Source organism: Coenobita brevimanus, chromosome 51 (assembly GCF_032717465.1).
Source record: "Coenobita brevimanus isolate Jiangsu-jjx chromosome 51, ASM3271746v2, whole genome shotgun sequence".
Classification (NCBI taxonomy): domain Eukaryota; kingdom Metazoa; phylum Arthropoda; class Malacostraca; order Decapoda; family Coenobitidae; genus Coenobita; species Coenobita brevimanus.
In genome coordinates, this window is record NC_137004.1 from 708,429 (window position 1) to 726,072 (window position 17,644).

Below are 17,644 nucleotides of genomic sequence, written 5' to 3' on the forward strand. Positions count from 1 at the left end.
GCTTGACCTGGAATACCTGAAGAAATCCAGGCGGTCCGAAACTACTGTACGAGTGGTTTCTCAATAAGACCAATTCCCATAAATGGCTATAATTCTTCAAACGTTGCATATATTAACCACTTGGTTTATGCTTCACAATGGCATAAGAGTAAACAGGAAACTGTATCAAGAGCGGAACAGAGGAGTCTTTGCGACTGCGGTTATGGATAAATATTGTCACCGCTTCTCTGAGGATGTTGCATAAAGCGAGGAAATAATTGTCGTGGCGATAAATGGAAATATGAATAGAGTTATATGCCAGTTATGCTGTTCCACGTTAGTTTTTGTCAATTGGGTTGGTCTTGGTGGCAGGTTTCTTCTGATTTTAGTGATCAGTGTGTATCTCCAAAGCACAATATTTTACCCACTCAGACCTAATCTAACGTACCAATTCTAATCATCAAGTGATAGTAACTAAACTATACAGAGACTAGTATACACCAGCATGTCAGATATTCCTCACGTTATGGAAGGTCCACTGAGAGGTGGCTGCAATAGTCTTCCAGAGTGTCGCCGGCCTGGACTCACCTGGGGGAGGGCCTCGGTGCAAGCTGGCCTGACTGGAAGAAGACACAGGTCAGTACTGGATAGCTGTTCTTCGGTTATTTAAATCCCTCACTCAGAAGAAGTAAATGGTATACTGATATACCGTTACTACCTCTACGTTCAGTCGCCTGGAGATACCGACAATGAGATAACAATGATGCATTAGGGCTGAAGGCGATAAGGAGCAAATTATGAAGTGCTGTGTATATTTGCAAGTCATTTTTGCTCTACTGATGAGGGTGTATTGTCTTCTGCACACTTATCTTATAAATATATGAATACATTAGTATTTTAAACATGAAATTGACAGTAGTTGCCATGTTAGTGTGATGATAAAAAAACAAACTCTTGAGAAGCACAATTAGGGAAGCACTGAAGCTAGTTATGAATGTCCAAAATCAGTGACTATGGTAAGCAAAATAAATACTATACAGTAACAGTTCAAGGAATTAGGAGTTTTCGCCCCATATCAATCAGCAATTGACATTATATATTTGTTCGAGTGAGCGAGAACTCTTGTAGGGTTTGCCCCTCATGGCAATGGGTGGATAGGAGTGTAAGCTGGGGCAGCCTCTAATCGCGTAGTTTTGTGTAAATAATGAACATTGATATGAATTACGTCTTTCTGATGTCCATCTCAAAATTAACATAACCATGTGAAGTATATATATTTTCTTTTAATTCACCTAAATTTTATCAAATTTGCCAAAAAAAAATTAACTGTCAAAGCACTGAATTTATTGATGTTGGAACTTTTTTAAGTAGTTCTTTTGACTGAGCATAATTAAGAATAACAGGATTTGCCTCGTAAATGATGAAAACTGATTCAGGAATTACAATTTTATGGGAGATTATATGTGGCTGATTTTGTTTGGTGATGTCTGGTACTCAGTCACCAGAATTTAGAGGCTTGGCTTGTCATTGGTAGTGACCTGCTTATTTTACTTTTTGGAGAGAGTGGACAAATGAGTGAAAAAGAAAAAGAAGGAGGTTTAGAAAATCATGGCGTAGACGCACCCAGTTAATATGCATACCAACGCCCCATTATTAGTTGTGTGGTACCCAGGGCCAATACACTAGGATCTACAAGCTTATGCACGGCTGGCTTTTTTTTTTGGGGGGGGGGAGGGGAGGGGGGCTTTATTCTGTCCTGGAAGTTGAGTTCTCCTCATAGTCTTTCCAGTTTTCGCTGACCAAGTGTACCTCATCAGCGCTCAACGTACACACAGCATTTTTTTTTTTTTTTTTTAACTACAACAAATGAACGAAAGGCTGAAACGTGAGATACTTGTTTCCAAAGTGAAATAAATTCGAGCCAATTAGTTTGTGTTGTGACGAATTATTATTATTATTATTTTTTTTTATGGGAGGAAGAAGGAACCAAAGGCAACGAGCCCGCAAAACTGTTCCTTCCAAGAGAAAAACAAAATGCAAGAGAGAGCCGAATTCAAGATCCGATCATTTCGAGATGCCTGGACACACTGCGTTTGAAAGACTGGAGATCATAGGAAGCAGGAAATACAGACAGTGGGAGACAGTTCCAGAGCTGACCTGTTGCATAAATGAAGGACTGGGAGTAACGGTTAACTCTTGCATTAGAGAGCTGGACAGAAAAGGGATGAGAGTTTCTGCTGGACGGGTGCTACGCGCCTGTCATAGAGGTGGAGGAATGCATGCAGACAGTTCAGAGGAGCAGTGACCATTGAAGTAGCGATAGAATAGAGATAAAGATGTAACAGTGCGGCGAAGAGACAGAGGTTGAAGGGAGTCAGTAAGAGGAGGAGAGTTAATGAGGCAAAAAGCCTTTGACTCCACCCTATTGAGAAGAGCTGTATGTGGGGAGTCTCTCCACACATGAGAGTTGTACTCCACGCAGGGGCGGATAAAACCCCTGGATAGAGTCAACAATTGTGCAGCGGTAAAGAAGGAATGGAGTCGGCTTAGCACACCCAATCTCTTGAAAGCAGATTTTACAAGAGATGTAATATGATCTTTCCAAGATAAGTCCCGAGTAAATGAAACCCCAAGCATGTTCAAGGATGATGCAGGATTAAGCTGAATATTATTAAACATTAGTGGGTATACCTGTGGAAGATTTCGTTGGGTTGATAGGTGCAAAACCTGAGTCTTTGATGCATTAAAAACAACCAGATTATTTTTACCCCAGTTAGAGATATGAGCCAAGTCAGACATTAGGTGTGCCGTAGCCTCATCCCTTGTTTGTTGAAGTAACTGCCAAGATGGACGTTACGGGAATCGAATGGAAAGGTGAAGGGTGGAGTGTCACGAGTTGGCGCGATTCTCTATCTAATTAAACTCGTGACATTGAACTTTGGTGGGAAACTGCGAATTCTAGTGAATTCCCATAAGTATCACTCAGTCAACTGCCACGTATTCACCTGATCGGGAGTGTTTTCATAACATTTTTCGCTGAGAGTTGTGTAGCCTGCGTGTGGACATATCCGCACCCACAGACATTACAACCAATAGGGCATTTTTTTTTTTTTCTTCAAACCCTTATTCCATACATGTGGAAATTTCAAACTAATAGAATTATCGACTAGAATTATCGCATAGGCTGGAAGGATTTACTCAATTTACAACATTCATAATCTCTCCAGCTAAAATGTGTTAATACATTTTTAGGTGTTCTGGGAAAAGACGGACATGTACAGTACTGTACTTTACATTTTCACATAGAACTGTGCAAAAATAAGAAATTAGTATGAAAAGTGTGTGAATGAAAACAACAACAAGAACAACAACAACAACAACAACAGTAATAATAATAATAATAATAATAATAATAATAATGATATAATTTTGCGTGTGTGTGTGTGTGTGTGTGTGTGTGTGTGTGTGTGTGTGTGTGTGTGTGTGTGACTGGATTTGCACCTCGTGGGTGGCGTTGTCCCACTTGACGGTACACATTCCCAAAACAAAGCAGTGCTAAAAATGACAGAGAGATTGGGAAGAAGGTTGGAAGTATCCCGCCTGTTTATAGGGTTAAAAAGAAAGTACAATACTTAGAATATTACTGACTGGGAACGGCGAGAGGACGGAGCGAAAGTTTGACGAAATGATTATAGTTTACACGTTGAAAAGGAGAGAAGTTTAGGGGATAATTGGAGTGGTGAATACCGAGAGTGTCAAGTGGGGTTGGTGGAGGATTAGTGCCCCTCCCTGTAAAACAATTAACTCTGAGCTCTTGACCACCCCGTTTGGGATACGTGGCGTCTGGCAATGAATGAATGAATGAATACCGAGAGTGAAGGACTGGCCACTTCAAACATGAAATGGTAGAGTATGGCAATAAAACTAGCGAGAGGATGTATAGAGAAGAGTGTAGGGGGACCGCATTGCATCAGTTCTTGGAATGGAACACTCACAAGCAGAAGAGGCAGACAAACAGCAGCAGCAATAGCAACAGGATGGACCTCGCTTGCCGCCTTACCACCACTCCCACGCCCGCCCTTCCACCATCACGACTTAGCCTGAGGGGAGGGATGGAGGATGCAGGTCTCTGTTTTGTATTAACGAGAAAATTAGTATACAGCAGTCTAGTTCAGAAGTTTTTAAACACCATGCAAGGAGCTAGAAAGGACCCCCCTCCCCCCGAACTGTACTAAAGGTAGTGTATGTATACAGTACAATGCCATCCATCCGTCCATTATCCAATTCTTCATTACCCCATTAGGAGCGTAGGGTTTTTTGTTCAAACAGTTCAGTCAGACAATCGCTCGTTGCTGATGGATTTACGTCAGAATGAATCCCAACCATTCCTCAGACTGGCAACATGTGGAATGAATAGGACAAAAATTTCTAGAGTTACAGAAGATAATTTGTTGGTAACATGGTTAGCACGCAGTAAAGTAAGAAGTTGAGAGATGCAGGCCAAAAAAAGACCCGGAATGAGGTTATAAAGTGTGATCTCAGAAATAAGGTACTGAATAGGGAGGTTACCAGAGATCGGGAAGCGTGGAGAGTCACCATCAGGTGACCAAAGCCGACGCATGCAAGCATGTTGGAGCCCATATAAACGATACGCGATACGATACGAATACAGAAAGTCATTTGGCTTGTCTTTCAGTGTAGTTACCTGAAGGTGAAGGATGGTGGGTGCCCCCAGCGTGGACGTTTATATATATATACGCAGAAACTTCACCGCGAAGACATGTATGCAAAATAACCACAAGAGAAATGAAAGGAGCGACAGCGAGTACTCTCGTAAATTACATCTTCAGACAGTGATACAGAAACGTAATGGGTAAAGGTCATTATGCACACCCGCAGCAGGGAGTGGCGCACAGTACAAAGGATGACCTGAATTAAAACTGTTCGATACACAGAAGTAGAGGTACCTGACTATACTTTAGAGAAGCCCCTGACAGAAGGAGTAAATACTGCGTTTCAATCACTCTGTCTAAAGACTGAATATACGAAAGTACTCACTGTCGCTCCCTTCATATTTCCTCTGGTTATTTTGCAGAGAGAGAGAGAGAGAGAGAGAGAGAGCTATGTGTGGCTGAGAAAACATTACTTATATTCTTATGTACTGTTCAGAATATTTAATACCGTTATATCACGCTTAGCACTTTTGTGAATGGAGAAGCGTTTTATAAATATTCAGACCGTGAGAAAGCAGCTGCCCTGGTTAGCATGTTGTTGCTTGTCGATGTGTTATATCATAAGGGGAAATTTACCAGTAAGAGTGTTCTATCTCAGACTGATAGGTAATTTTGAGCCTTTCTGGCGTTCAAGCTGATGTTCATAAAATGCAGGGAATAGTCACCGAGGGCATCACAACACCCCCAGGAGGAGCCTATGGAGGGGCAGACAGAGCGCGACGCGACCTCGGGCGACAGGGACGTAGGTCCGCCAGGGCCGTGCTCCCCTATGACCCGGAACTCGCCCTCCACCACCATAGCGGGAAACGGAGACTACCTTGTGGCCGAGCTGACCCTCGACAGGATCGGGGTGGAACTACTTCCTTAGCTCAAGCTGTCAACCAGCTCCTTCAAGACTCACATTTAGGCGTCCCACCTCGCCTTTGTGACTCGGGGGAGCTGGAGTTGTACGAGGATATCGACATTGATCACGACTCCGAGTACACCGACGTCTCCGACTCTGATGGGGAGCCTTGAGGTGCTTGTCCAGCCGTTCTTCACCACCGACCATCACACCTTCCCTTGCACCTGCCGCCCTCGCCTCGTCCTTCAGTCTGCTGTTCCTGCTCCCACTCGTCCTTCAGCCTGCTGTTCCCGCTTTGCTCTGAATTGAGAGCTTAATTCTGACTTTTCCCTGACGGGCTCTCTGTTTGCCCGTTCCCCCACCATGCTGTGGGGAGAATATCCAAAAAAAAAAAAAAAAAAAAAAAGCTCCAAGCAGCACACCAGCGACAGCCAGCAGATGTGCCCTTTGTGAGACAGCCAGTAGCCGCTCAGACCTTCAGGTGACAGCCGGTAGCCGCTCAGAAGGCTTCTCAGAGACGGCCTGCAGCCACTCCGCCCTTCAGGAGACAGCCAGTAGCCACGCCTCCCTAAGAGCCACGGCCTGTAGCCGGACTTAGGCGACAGCCGGTAGCCGCGCCCTTAAAAGGCCACGACCTGTAGCCGGGCCACATGGCAGGAGATGGCCAGTAGGCACTCCCCCGTCAGGTGCTGCTATACCCCCCTCTCAAAAAGCTGAGGGAGAAGAACAAGCATCGCTGCCTTGTCATCGCCACAGAAAGCCTTCGCCGTCGCGATACACATGGCGACAATGGTATCCACATCCCCAGGACATCGGGGATCCACAGGCCGGCGCCCCTGGGCCGTGGGGCGCCGCCGTGCATAGGCAGAGCCTTGCACAGCTGCACCTCCCGGCCCAGTGACGTCTCTAGCCTCGGGACCCTTCGGTGTCTGGTGAATGTGGAACTCCACTGTCTCGCCCTGGCGTAACGAGAACGAGAGGCGCCGTGAAGAGGTAGCAGCGATCCCTGAGCGATGCACGAATACATCGGCGCCAGTATCCTGGCGCCGAATGAACCCGTACTTCGCCCTTACGCTGTACCACTTCACGGTGCCGGTGATGGTGATGGTCTGCACTCCTCCTTCAGGCCTAGTGTTGCCAGTATCAGCCCCCCTCAACGGGTCGCGAGCTGTGGCAGAAGTAGAGGCCATGCTTGAGAGAGATGTTGCTGCTGCCGCTACGGTATCGTTAGAAGCAACAGCAACCAGCTTCTCGTTATCTATATCTTCTTTCACAACAACTCATTTCCTTATAGCAGACTCATTGTGAAACTTGATACTTTAAATGTAATGGCAAACAAACGGATACAAGAACATGGACAGACGGTATCGAATGAGAAAATTTTCTTCAGTCTGACATTGCGAGCGATGCCAAAATCTTCCAGGAGCCCTGCAAGGGTTGGACTACACACACCAACCAGCACCACAATTCTGGTGGCTTAGCAAAGCTGCAATTCCTGTGGTGTATATCCTTCATCCCACCATGTATGGTATTGTAAGCGGTGGGCGCGTATAATGCACATACCAAGTAAACACTGGCGTTGACGGGGAGTTTACCTGTGGTGGCGCTGCGGCGTTCACCCGGTAGCTAAACCACCCCATATTTCCAGCACCTGGCTGGAGGAGCGGGGGATCCTGGTCCGATCCTGGTAAGGCGCTGTCTACCACAAGAGGAATCCCGATCCCTACACCGTGTATGTACTGTACTGCACCCGTGGTACGCCCTCACGGAAGCAGTTGCTTCTCTGTGGTCGACGGGTCTGCTCGGCCAGACAGACCTTGATTAAGTAACAGCAACAGCACGACCAAGTAAATACTGAAACTGATATTAATTTCTTATAAAGGAAGCTTCCAGTCATCTAACACAGCCTGTCAACTGACACACGCTGCCTTCTTCGTTAGTATTTTCCAAAGGTGAAATTAAAAAAAAATAGACATGGATTTTTTGGGTGACAAACTTTCTTGAGCCTCAGTTATATAGAAACTGTTTATAAATGCATTATCTTGACTCAGACAGCTACCATACAGGTCACAACCAAACTGCTGTGAATAATCAAGTGCAATATGAGACAACACACTGTGATTCCCAAGAACTAATTGCTATGGCGCCTTGCAACTTAGAAACTGACTAAGTTTCGTTATGAATACTGTCCATGATCATTAGTAGGTAGTGGCTGAAGATAATGTCTGTTGATTTACTGCTTTGCTTAAAGGAATAAGTAAACCCACTGCTGACTGGCTGCCAAGAGTTTTTGTCAGCTGAAATAATTGTCCGTTACAAGACGGAAGCAAATAGGGTATACTTTATTCTCGACAAACAGGTTCATCGTTTCGCAGTGCCGTTATTAATGTTATTGGTTTCTTAACTATGTCATCAGTACAGTACTTCCAAATCATCAAACGTTATCAGAATTAACATGCACAGCAAGTGATTTGTAGCTTATAGCCCAGTCTTCTTGTGTGTATTGTATCTGTTAGCCGAAGTGTAAAAAAACAACTTCGACACTGTAACTCACGATGCTTAATTGGATCTTTGAGCGGATACTTTATCGAGATGATCAGTGGAATCAAACATTCACGACAGATATGGTGTACCACTGCATGAAAAGAAATTTTTAATAATCTCTCTCTCTCCTCTCTCTCTCTCTCTCTCTCTCTCTCTCTCTCTCTCTCTCTCTCTTTTGTGAAGCTTACTCGTATCCTGACGGTTTCTGCTCATTCATTATAGCCGCATGATACAAGCTCCAGTACAGAGAGTTTACCACAAATCACACTTTAAATCACCAAGACAGAAGAACCAACTGGTGTAAGATACTCAGACAAACTTCAGCAGAGATTAACGCAAATGTGAGGAATGGAACTGGGACTAGCTATAGTGAGATGCATACTGCCTGTACATGCTGCTGCTGCTGCTGCTGTTCCTGCTGCTTCCCAGAGATTACTGTTCCAGGATATATCGCGTTGGGTCTCCGGAATTCCTGTAACTTTATCCTGCTTGATATAATATTATAGCCACTTTATCTGCTTTCTGATGTACATAATCTTATTTTTCTTATAAGTAATTTTAGCTTAACTAACTTTCATTGCGGTTTGTGAAATTTTTAATACTATATCAAAATATGCTGTTATCAATAAGCCACACTGCAGAACGCTCAGCACAGATGTGGTACTCCTTGTGCAGTATAACAATGCAGGAAGATTATGAGGAAATACTGAGGAGGAAAATATTCCATTATCTCGAGAGTAGGAGGAAAGTCTGCGCTTGCATGCATCACTCTAGTCAGGGTACAGAACTGGGTACATACAAAAAAATAAAAAGTTACGTTAATGTGCTCCCATCACGCTCCATTTCCACACTCATGCCTTTTATTAGAATATCGACAGCATGCACACAAACAGGAGACATGTACTAAAATTGTATATTGTAAACTAAAATCAAAGTTTAATTAAAATGCGTTTCTCTATTTTCATGGATCCTCTGTTAAAAATAGTGGCCCAGGAAGAGGTGTGCTTCCTACAAGTGATTTGATAGCCACTGATATTTGGTATGAATTGTCCAGTGTTGTTAGTTTCATTTCCAGTTGTGGGAAGCTTCAGTTGCCCCATTTTCGTAATTCGGAAAAAGGTTTGTTTTTTTAAGCTGTAATTGGGTCAGTGTCTCATAGATCTCTGTTCAGTAATGGTTTAAATTTGCTGATGAAATATTTTTCCTTTGATTTTCTTAATATAGGATCATCCTTTTTTAATTTATAGAAAGGCATAATATTGAAGATTGGAGAACATTATTTGCACATTTAGCTGTGTGGGTATTAACATATAAACCTTTACCGTGATTAATATGATCCCTATGTAGGTTAGTACGAAGCCTGAGGTTTGAGGTCTCGCCAATATAAACCTCTTTGCATCCACCGCAGCGAATTACGTAAATGCAGTTTTGTGTCGAGCATCCCATGTTTTCGTTAATTTGGAATGTGTAGTTGACACTGGGAATATATATATATATATATATATATATATATATATATATATATATATATATATATATATATATATATATATGGAGCCTCTGTGGTAAAGTGTGCGTTTTCGTACACTGAAGAACGAGGGTTCGCGCCGGTCCTGCAGTGGCTGATGAGATGATATATATATATATATATATATATATATATATATATATATATAGTGGTCCTTGTTACTACGAGGGGAAAATTAATTCTGTATTATTTACTTCACCGGAAGTGTGCTGTATATGGTGAGTTTAGGTGTAAACTTTTGAGACATCAAACTTTAGCCGAATTGGATGATATTTACTGGTGCCGCATCTTACCCAAATTTTGAGCCTAATACGCAAAATTATAGTTGTGATAATAATTTCGTTGTTTAATTTGAAAAGTGTTTACTCCATGGGAAGCTACATTCTAATACTACCCGTATTTGTTGCTTTTTTCAGGGATTTACCTTTTGAGTTATTATTAGGCACTTATTTACTATGACTGAAGTGAAATTGTCAACGCCAGTCATGAAAAGCAGGAGGAATACCAAGATTTGGCTTGTTGGCCAACCAGGTGAAAGACTACTTGGAAGTAAGTTACCTTCTTGTGAAGAAGTGTTAGCATAACTTTTCTACCTGATGCGAACAGTGACACGAACACTGAGGGATTCAACGTGTGTTCTGTCTGAGGAACTAGGGGGATTCTGGGAGAGAGCTGGCATTCCTGCATCTGAGCCACGGAATCGTATCCCCAAAATCGAATCTTTCTATAAAGAATGGAAAAAGCTAGAGAAGAGTAAGACCCGGAATACAGAAAGAGTGGAGGAGAAGACAAAGAACTTTCAAGAACAGATGAATGATCTTTGTGACATTGCACACACGAATGCCTTCGACCTCATCAAAAATCGTGAGGATAAGGAGTTTCTTGTGTCTGAGGGAGAAGGGAGGCTAGGCTGTATGCTGGGTACTGATGTCAAACTCCACCGGAAAGAACGAAGAGACAGAGAGACAACAGATTGAAAAGGGAGGAAAGAGCGTGAAGAATGTCACTGAGGAGTAAGAGAGGAAATAGTGGAGCTGGAGGAAAACCCAGCTGGTGATGAAGACGAAACAGGTGATGATTATATAGATTAGGCAGGTTCTTTCTTTTCGGCTGCAGCTCCTCCTCAGAAACGCTAACGAGCATGAAAAACAGTTGTCACTTCTCCAGTTGCTGCTGCTTTAGATCGGACCAAGACTTCAGACCGTGCTGCAGTCCATCTGCTTTCTGTGACCATTTTTGCCTGTGTACAAGATCCAACAGTGTATACTATCAACAGGCAAAGTATCCGCCGAGATCGAATCAAGAGTCGGAGAGAATCTGCAGAATGGCTGAACATATCATTCCATCCAACTGTGCCACTTGTAGTGCACTGGGATGGAAAACTAATTCCCGATGTAACAGGAGCAAATGTCACTGTACGCCTTCCAATTCTTGTCTCAGGTGATGGAGTTTCAAAGCTTTTGAATGTACCCAGTTTGTCATCATTGAACCCTTGAATGACTGGGGTATATCTGAACGTGTGGTAGGAATGGCATTCGACACCACTGCCAACGATACTGGATTGTGGGCAGGGGCGTGCACCCTTATTCAACAACAGTTGCACAAGGATTTCCTCCACCTCACTTGTCGGCATCACATTGTTTGAGATCCTTGTTCAAAAGGCCTTCACCATTTGCTTTGGACCGTCCTCTGGTCCCGACATTCAGATATTCAAGCAGTTCAAAGCCAAGTGGAATGCTATTGACATAACACGCTTTCAGACCTTGAATGACAGTGAGGAAATGCCGGTGACTGATAGTGAGCAATGTGATGAGCTCATAGCATTTTGTATGAAACAGTTGCAAGAAAGCCCACCTCGAGATAATTATCGAGAACTGCTCTTGGGTGGTGTATCGCCCGTGGAACACGGTTTCAGCGCACTGGTGCTTGCCACCTTGCCAGATGGATGGCTAAAGTTATATGCAGCATCAAAGTCTATCTTTTTCATCATCAGAGAAGCACCGCAGTGAAGCAAGGCCGAAGATTGAAGCGGTTTGTTGCGTTTATCATGAAGCAGTATCTGAAATCATGGTTCATGACAACAAAAGCAGCTCTAGCTCAAGCAAATGGTTTTAGGCTCCTCCAGGAAATGTCACTTTATCCTAATAAGGACATTGCACAAGTCTGCTTGAAAGCATTTGGTCGTCACGTATGGTATTTGTCAGAGCAATTAGTTGGATTGGCATTTTTTTATCCAATTGTTGACCCCAAAGAGAAACGAAAAATGGTGATGGCTCTTAACGAAGAAGGGAGCAAAGATCAACTGAAGAGAGCAGCAGTTGAACTTGAGACGGCAGCATTGAATCAGAAAACAATTTCAAGTTTTGTGACCAGTAACACCGAGATCTTCACACTGCTTGGCCTTCCTCATTCATTCCCTAAATTCGATCCATCCACATGGGAAAGTCATGAGGATTACAAGGAAGCTGAGTGCATCATCCAGGGGCCACAGGTAACAAATGACTTTGCTGAAACAGGGGTAGCACTGATTCAAGAGTTTTATCCAGTGTTGACCAAGAACGAAGATCAACGGCAGTTTCTTCTCCAGGCTGTTGAGCAACACAGGCAATTGTATCCAGAAGCGAAGAAGGCTACAGCTGGCAGCAATTACAAGCCAAAAAACTACGCAACAATGAGTGGCAGTTGGGTTCCCATGATACCTCCCTCCCCCATTGAGGGGCTGATACTCTGCAAAGAGGGGGACCTAGGTAACCCAATGGTATATTAACATTACTCCACAATAGTATAACGCTGAACATGATGGAAACCAGTTAAAATTATCCAATAAGCATGAAAATGTGCATTCACTATTTTTAATCAACAGGAACGAAGTCCCGCCGCAGGTGGTAAAAATTTTTAAAGTTGAAAATTATGGACCAACCTAATATATATATATATATATATATATATATATATATATATGTATGTATTATATTAATATATACATATCTATCTATCTATCTATCTATATATTAATATATACATATTTATCTATATTTATCTCTTGTTGATAAGCTTTTTAAATTCTGCTCTTTCTTTCATCTTTCTCTGTTTCTGTCTTCATCATCGCTCTTCTTTTCATGAGCTCGAGGGTCTTTTTTGAATATTTGTTGGCTTTGGTTGTATAAACTTTTCCTACTACCTCCGTTGATTCTCTTAGCACTTTTGTTAGTCTATCATTGAACTCTTCAGTGTCACACTCACTATAACTTAAAGCCTGAAATATGTTCGTTTTTTCCAACTGAAATGGTGCTTTGTTTTCACTTCCTTTTGTTAGGCATATCTTTCTTTGACTCTGAAACTGAATCCGGCTGTGCAACCCAGCAGTCTATGGTTACTTCCTACATTTACTTTGATAACAGTGACATTTATGACAGTGTTATTCTTCTCTCCTATAATGAAGTCGATTTCTTTGTTTCTATATTTGGACTTTTCCAAGTCCATTTTCTCCCTGTTCTCTTGTTATACGTTTCAGCAAAATTTACCACCATTTCGTCTGTCAATCCTTTCTCCCCTTCTGAATTTTCCCGTACGTGCTTCTCTGTTTTTCGATTTGCCAACTTTTGCATTGAAGTCTCCCAAGAGTATAGTGTATATGGACTTTTCTTCTTCCATAGGCACAGAGTTGTCGTCATAGAAATGTTTCTAATTCTTCATCAGAGCTTGCTGCTGTGACTCTTAGGATAGTCTCTGTGAAAAAATGGGTGGAAAAGCCATCAGCATATAGCCTAAGCTGACAGGGCTAGATGTGCAACTCAGATCATCGATGATTAGGAGAAAGGAATCATACAGTGGGCTGAAGAACGAGACTTATTGTGTTGTTATATTTGTTTATGAACGATATACCCAGGAGTCTGGCAGTGATAGTAATAAAGAAGCACCCCCCATTTGGTGGAAATTCTATACAAGGCAGCATACCAGTTCCTTAATAATTCAGTGTATTATTTGTGACTGGATTCTTGTTCTGCGTATAACCTGTATAGGTTGATGTTTTTATGCGGTAATTCAGATTTAGTTTTAAGATGGGTAGGATATGGTTCGTCTATTTGCTGAGAAACAGCACACCAACTTATACCTTGTGGGGTGCAGTAATACATAGCCTGCGTCGTTATTCCTCCTTATTTCCTCAAATATGCTGCGAGATTTGCCAAAGCCATCTCCAGCCTTCTCAGGTGCGGGTGATGGGTCATGGCTGGTGGGTTTTGTATACTCCCTTCACTTTAAGTTGGCTAAAAATTGCCATCTCTGTTTTAAATGTTGAACTGTAACGAGATTATCACTAGAATATTAAGATAGTCACTAAGAAGTATTGTAAAAAGGACGAAAGTCAATAGAACTGCCTAATTTTGGGAGAGAACTGTGGGAAACAAGCCAAATTGAGGTGAACAAATTACCTGTATTGCGAATCAATAGTTTGTACGAGTGTTTTAAGAGAAGAGACTCACATCACAGACTCCTCTAAACTTTTGTAGTTAACGGCAGATAAAGGCGATGTCTGCTTTCGTAAACCATCACCGCCATTACATCCGAATGTCGAGTGCAAAACTGCGCCCAGGGAAGAAAATGCTGCAGGAACCAGGAACGTACTGTACACGGAAGTCTTAAGTAATGTTATTTTGCTGTGCTGTGCTGTGCTGTGCTGTGTGTGTGTGTGTGTGTGTGTGTGTGTGTGTGTGTGTGTGTGTGTGTGTGTGTGTGTGTGTGTGTGTGTGTGTGTGTGTGTGTAACATTAGGCCTGTAAGGTGGAGACGAAAATTTCGGAGACTTGAATAATGAGTGAATAGATGTGTGACCCATTTTACTGGACACTCCATTGGTAGTTTTCCTACTTGATGCTACTTTGTTCCTGGATCCTCATACGCCTTGTATTAATGGACACAGTCTTGGGACTATAAAGCACTCAGAAAGCTCATACCTCCGCCAATGCTTTGCCATTAAAAAGGATACGGCTCCGGATCCGTGGAGATAGGATCTGGATCCGGATCCGGATCCTCCCTCCAATTAAACATGTTAAAGCACTGCATGAGGCCAATTTCAAAACGGCGTAACTGGATAAATTGTAATGAAATGAAGAGGATAAATAACAATTTTCATTTAAATCGGTTAATTAAGAAGAGAAATATTGAAATTATACCTGGGACCTGAGAGCACTGAATTATCCAGTATAAGGAAGCTGGTATTTACGAAATCTTACGTGCTCCCATCGCCTAGGAATAAGTTAAATCGCTCTCACAACACCATGTGAAGAGAGAGAGAGAGAGAGAGAGAGCTGTAACCCTCGTTATTCATCTCATAGATCTTCACATTCACAATATCATTCGTTTTCTCGCACAACCACCTACCGTATTGTCACCATCTTCTCGGCCGTCCAAGACCAACGCGCATTCACCCTCATCATGTAATCACCACACCCCAGCATTCTCTGTTTATGACCACAGTATACCATCTAAGGACCTTTTTTTTTTTTTTCCGTATTTGGTAACTGATGTCAGTACTTTATAATCTTTCCTCAGCCTGCATATTATTTGACGAACTATCCGGTGTACATATTTTTCACTGTTCTTGGTCTTGATTATTCGTTCTTATGCCATAACAAAGTCTCATAATGCTTCAGTGGGGTGGGCGCTACTACATTATCTTGAAATTTTGTGAAGCCTCTGCGCTCATTTTTTCCCCCCTCTATGAAGGCCTTTTCATCACCAATCACTTTGCATTCTTAAGTCATTTCTATCCGTTTCCATTTGACACTTCCATTTTGTTTTTCTGTCAGTGTCCAGAAATCCTTAAACTTTTCCATCTCTCAAAGATTCACTCCATGCACCATCACAGCAACTACAATCAATGTCGTAAAGAAGTATCACTGTGTTCGTATATAGTCAACTATCACTGTGTTCGTATATAGTCTCTTTCGGGCACAGCCGCTCACATAATTATCCAGCATGCAGAGATCCTGTTCATTGGGTCGTTCCATCATTGCAGTATCCTCGCTGCTTCTGACAACGAAACCTGGTAAGAGCAGATGACTTACCTGCATTTTTGCTATATAACGCTTTTAGCATACATACAAATATTTAGTCAGTGCTAATTTACTGAAATAAATTCTATTATGTGAAAATAATAACAAAACTCTTTGGAAAATAAAGACATTCTATCAATCATCCACTATACTTATTTAAACTATTCAGCCCGGAGACTTCATTTATATTTTATTCTCGCAGCTACTAAATTATTCTATTTAATCAAACAAGAATACTCTAGTAAAAAGAAGGTTAATGAAGGCTATATCAAATCCCTCAAAAGCGAACTATCTCCAAGAACTGGACAAAAATCGTCTGGAGGTAACAGGAGTATACCAAAACAGACGACATCTGTTTAAGGGAGTTAACACACCGTTTCATAAAGGAACACACCCTTTCCCAGAGTGCCCTAGAGGTCTTCAGTGCCATTATCCTATCTGGTTGTACTAACCATAGCGTTGGCCAGTGGCGCATGGCTGTCGCCCGTCCAGCTTACAAATGGGAGAATAAGTGTTCGCTTCCCAGGCCATTCACAGACTTGGACATAATTTGCTTCCCACTTGTTCTCTTTTACCAGCATTATAAATGAATATTTGTATTAATATCGACTACTGAGGGGCGCATTCTAGGAGAAAGTTTGGAGGTGGCGAAAACTGACCACCTACCTCAGTGACCGTGGTTCACTTGATAAGCATTACCTCTAAATACGAGTATTCTTCGTCTCCAGTCGATGTCCACCTGGGGAAAAAAAAATTCATTCTCTACCCTAGATGATCCTCAGTAGCTTGCGCGACACCGTACCCACAATGCTCACCCTGTTGTACTTAATATTCCCTTCCTCTCACTTGGGTAACTTTGATGCCTATTGTCCGTGTTCACGATGATTGGTGCAATACAACGCTGGGCTGTCACAAAAAGTGCCGAATGGTTCTGAGGTGCATTCTGAAAACATCTTTTTCACGTGGAACACTCTAAGAAAGGTGATCCCCTCAGTACGATGACAACTTTTATTGTATTAACTTAGAAGAAACCCCTCGTAGTACATGGGCAAGGAACAACAACCCCTTCGTTACAAAAATGGCAGGTATATTAAATTCTTGTTACTGTCATACGATTTTAGTTCACTCGCAGCTCACCAAGAAGGGTTATCATGTTTTGATCTACTCGCATGCGCGTGTGACTTTGTAAACAAAATAACTCAATTTTTATCCGATTTTAGCCAAACTTGGTGGAGAGGCTGTGGGTCACGCAGGGAGTAAAGTGTTGCTTTTGAGACCAATAAGTAAATTCAAGGTCACAGGGTTAGGTCACAGTCTGACCGAGCAATATGGACTTAAACAGTTGCTTGTCATTTTTTTTTATTAAACTTGGATGAAGGGTTGAGAACAAAGCAAAAATTATGTGATTCAGTTTTGAGAGCAGTTAGTCCAAAGTAAAGGTTCGAAACTTGGTGGACATGTTCAGGGTCAGCCAAGGAGTAAACCTATTGTTCTTGGGGGACAATAGGTAAAAGCTCAAGGTCACAGGGCTGGGTCAACTTAAAGTTCTTAAGCGATTCAGACTAAACTTTGAGGAAGTGTTGAGGATAAGGCACGACTATAAGGATTCGGTTTTGAAACTAATCAAAGCTGAAAGTTATAAGAAAAGATCAAAGGCCAAGGTTACACAGAAAGGTCATTTCAAACAACTTTGATGTGGCTTTTGCCAAACTTGGCGGAAGTGTTCATAGTCAGGCAAGAACGAGCGCTTCAATTTTTGTGAGCAACCAGTCGAAGGTTATGCACAGGCAGGGTCAGATTTCGACCTGCATGTCTGTATTTGAAAAAAAAAAAAAAAAAAGTTTCAATGTGAGACGAATCAAACTTGTATTGAGGATCACCTGAATGACTGATGTATTTAAACAACAGGTGAAAGGTCAAGGTCACATGGAAAGGTCGGTTTAAAGTTTTATCCGATGTAA